The sequence below is a fragment of the Nanorana parkeri genome, unplaced genomic scaffold (assembly GCF_000935625.1).
Source record: "Nanorana parkeri isolate BGI_ZX_2015 unplaced genomic scaffold, ASM93562v1 scaffold2477, whole genome shotgun sequence".
NCBI classification, from domain to species: domain Eukaryota; kingdom Metazoa; phylum Chordata; class Amphibia; order Anura; family Dicroglossidae; genus Nanorana; species Nanorana parkeri.
Window position 1 is genome coordinate 56176 of NW_017308745.1, and position 4250 is coordinate 60425.

The window sequence follows — 4250 nt, forward strand, 5'->3', positions numbered from 1 at the left end:
GAGCCCCTGCCCACCCGCAAGCTGCCTTAGGACCTCTCAGTACATCAGCAGCTAGCTTGCTCTATGGGCATAGGACCCTGATGTGATGGTGACAGGTACTCTTTGAACCCTAAGACTGTGCAGCCTCCAGTACTACAGCTGTGGCTGAGCTCTGGTTGCCCACGAGGATTATGGCGGCCATGTTTTGTCATGCTTGGTATTGGGCGGCCCTGCACTGGAACCTCAGGTAAGCTTGCCCATTGGCGGAGCCAGTGAGCGTTCTTATTGTATATTTGTGAATAGGAACACGCGGGGAAAGCCGCCAACAGCTTTATTTAAACCGGCGTCTCCGGGCGTCACGTTGTATAAGATTTTATGGTTGCCTCTTTTTTTTTTTTTGATTATAAGTGAATAAAGTTCCTCAGTCTTCCTACATGTGTGTTGTCATTGGTACCGGGGGGTGTGATGGAGGAAATGGGGTGTGTTAGGGAGTCATTGCACCCTTCAGGCCTCCCCCTGTCGCTGGCCTCTGCCTCCCCCCTGTCGCTGCCTGGCCCCATAAACTAAAGCAGAAGTCCAGCTGAGTATAAAATAATACCAGCAACCCACTTCCTCTGAGCCCAGGTTATCTTTCCCGTGCTCCTCTGCTCCATGTAGTAGCCATAGGGCAGGGGTGTCGAGCTCAATTTCATCATGGGCCACATCAGCATTATGGTTGCCCACAGTGGGCAGATTGCGGTCTATGGTGGACTCTCAGGTGGCTGTACAGGGTCTATGGTGGGCTGTGCGGCCTCTCAGGTGGCTGTACATGGTCTATGGTGGGCTGTGCGGCCTCTCAGGTGGCTGTACATGGTCTATGGTGGGCTGTGCGGCCTCTCAGGAGGCTGTACAGGGTCTATGGTGGGCTGTGCGGCCTCTCAGGTGGCTGTACAGCGTCTATGGTGGGCTGTGCGGCCTTTCGGGTACATCCCTCTTTCCTGTGCTCAGCTCCATCTAGTGGCCATAATGCAATATTTAATAAGATAAAGAAAGGTGCTGGTATCTGAAGATGCCAGTTATCTGGCTGCTACACTGACCAGCTGACTTATGTACTCAGTGAGTCACTGCCCAGGAACCTGTATGATGAGTCAGCCGCTCCGGGGCGGCCAGTGCTGGATATTTTCTGAAAATGCGCACTGCTTGGCTCTCTGCCTTCTACACTTCCTGGGTCACCAGCTCGGGACAAGGGAGCCAATAGGGAATGTTGGAAAACAAAATTCTAATCTGTATCCTTGTATTGGGTTAATGCATTGAAGCCAGAGCCAGGCTGTTGTAGCCAGATAATTAGCATTTCTGGAATGAGACGCAGCAATGGCAGCCTCCATATTCCTCCCAGGTGACCAGCACAAAACTCCGACAGGGACGGTGGCTGGCAGAGGTCAAACTTGACGGACATCTGATATTCAGGGGAAACGCGGGTGCTCAGAGTGAAATACTCATTTCCTAATCTCCGCCCTCCAATATCTTCCCCTGGACCAAAATCCTGTGGCCACGCCTCCTCCGGTGCCGGAGATGTCACTTCTGGGTGGACCAACCCTTGAAGTATGATTAAAACTCTCTCTTTTTTTCAGTTATGAATCCGGATCAAACAAATACACATTTCCCTGCAAGTTAGACCCAAACACTTCATCAGTCATCTGAACAGCTCCGACTCTCTGAGCTCGGCTTCCCCGAACTTCCTGTCCAGTACAAGATCACAAGGGACAGAGCTGTCTCCAGCAACTGTTCATCTACTAGCTGAGAGGAGAGCAGAGAGTGGATTGTCTGGGAAGGTTCTCATTCCTCCAGGTCACATGGTATCTCTGTAAAAAATAAATCGAGGCAACTGGACCTGCTGTATGTTTCTTGAAGACGTTTCACTCGTCATCCAACCAGCTTTCTCCATTCAGAATGACTTGTACAAATATTATCAGGGAATAAATATGGTGAATGTCGCTCCAATCCACATAATCTGTTAGTCACACCCAGGTGTTTATTTCATTTGCATAATTGGACACCTGGTTGTGACAGATTATGTGGATTGGAGCGACATTCACCATATTTATTCCCAGAGAATATTTGTACAAGTCATTCTGAATGGAGAAAGCTGATTGGATGACGAGTGAAACGTCTTCAAGAAACATACAGCAGGTCCAGTTGCCTCGATTTATTTTTTACAGATAGAGAGTGGATTGCTTTGCTGTGTGTTTGTGCAGAGCACAGCTTACCAGCACACACAGGGGTGACACATAGGACCCTGCAAGGGAAAGGTGCAGTGATGTGCCGTGCCTTCTGTGCTGGGTGAAGCATCTCCCAACCTGCTGAAGCTCCGCCCCATCCCGTAAAAGCCTCGCCCCCCCAGCTTGGTAACCAAGCTGTGTGGGGAGGAGATAGGGAGGGGCCTCCCTGTCCCTCACTGGCGAGGCATCGAGATCGAGGGCCTCAGTGGGATTTTTTTGTTTTTGTTTTTTTTGTTGCTTGGACCAATAGCGCTTTGCCATTGGTCCAAGCCATCCACAGAGCTCACGCCTCTAACACCGAGTAGAGGCTGTGACAGCTCTTGCCTCACCAAGTTAGGTTACACAAGCAGTGATGTAACCTAACTACCTGTCAAACGGCAGATGCATCGCTGCGTGTAATTAACATCCAGCGCTCCGCCCATGACAGGTTACACAGAACCTGTTACAAGCCGCTCTGAATGGAGAAAAAGCTGTCAGCTTCAGTATTGAAGCTGACACCTTTTTTTTAGGGCTGCGGAAATTAACGATTAATCGTTTAATTTTTTTGATCAATCAAAGTTCTTTTGATCCATATTCACCTCTCCGCCGGCTTCCGGGTCTTCCGTCGATGTCCGCGACGTCACAGGACTCCTCCCCCCCTTCCACAAGTGGCTCTGTTGGCTAACGAAGGGAAGGGGGGTGGAGTCCGGTGACGCCGATGTCTTCGACGGCAAGCTCTTGGGTCACTGGCCCCGCCTGCTCTTGGGTCACTGGCCCCGCCTGCTCTTGGGTCACTGGCCCCGCCTGCTCTTGGGTCACTGGCCCCGCCTGCTCATATTCAGAAGCAAATCATAGATAAGGCAACCTAGCCAGGAGCCCGGGGGCCCGTGGCTGTCCAGGGGCCCAGATACAACCTCTCTGATCCTGCACTAAACTGCTTGCATCAGGAGTGAGGACTCCTGAGAAGAGTGCTGAGGCAGGACGCTGTGATGTTTTCAGGAAGCTTTGTACAGCACCCCTTCCACCAGCCTTGTACAGCGCCCCTCCCACCAGCCATGTACAGCAGCCCGCCGGTCCCTCCCACCAGCCATGTACAGCACCCCGCCGGTCCCTCCCACCAGCCATGTACAGCGCCCCTCCCACCAGCCATGTACAGCACCCTGCCGGACCCTCCTACCATCCATGTAGCGCACCCTGCCGGCCCCTCCTACCAGCCATGATCTGCCTGCATTGCATGAACAGAGACTGAGTGTGTAAAAAAAAGGTCTATAATAAAAATCGGAAGGTTTATTTACACATTTCATCAGCATGTTAATGTGGGAGGAGCCAGGGAAGGAAAATATAAGCTGATAAAACTTCAGTTTTAGTCCCTCTCTGGCCCATCGGTTACATCGGAAATCCTGACCCTGGGGGAAATTTACCATCATTAGGACTGATAAAGAGAGAACTCGTCTGCTCCCTCACTGGCCTAAACACTGCACAATCTTACCAGCAATGGGGGGGACACAAGGATGCCATCGGAGAGAGCCCCCACCTAGCCATGCATAGCCCCCACCTAGCCATGCATAGCCCCCACCTAGCCATGCATAGCCCCCACCTAGCCATGCATAGCCCCCACCCCACCCTAAACCATAGCCCCCACCTAGCCATAAACCCCCCCGCCCCCATCCTGGTGTACGCTTCCCGGACCCTCTCATGTTACGATGTAATAATATACCTGACATATCACAGATCTTTTTTTTAATGATAGGAGATTGGCGGCTTTACATGTCTCTTCTATTAGGGAAACCCTTCCCCCTCAATATGTGGTGCATGTGCAGTGCAATGTACACTCCAGCCCATCCCCCACCTAGGAATGCTGTGGGTCAATTACTCCCTTGCCCTTACAATGGGCAGGGATGAGGGAAGTAGAACCAGAAGACACTATGAAGAAGATGGCGGGCGGCACCAGTAGACTGAGTGGCATGAGACAGCGTTGAGGGTACAATTCTGCAGTCCAGGATCAGACTGCTACATTGTAACTTTGTAGACCCC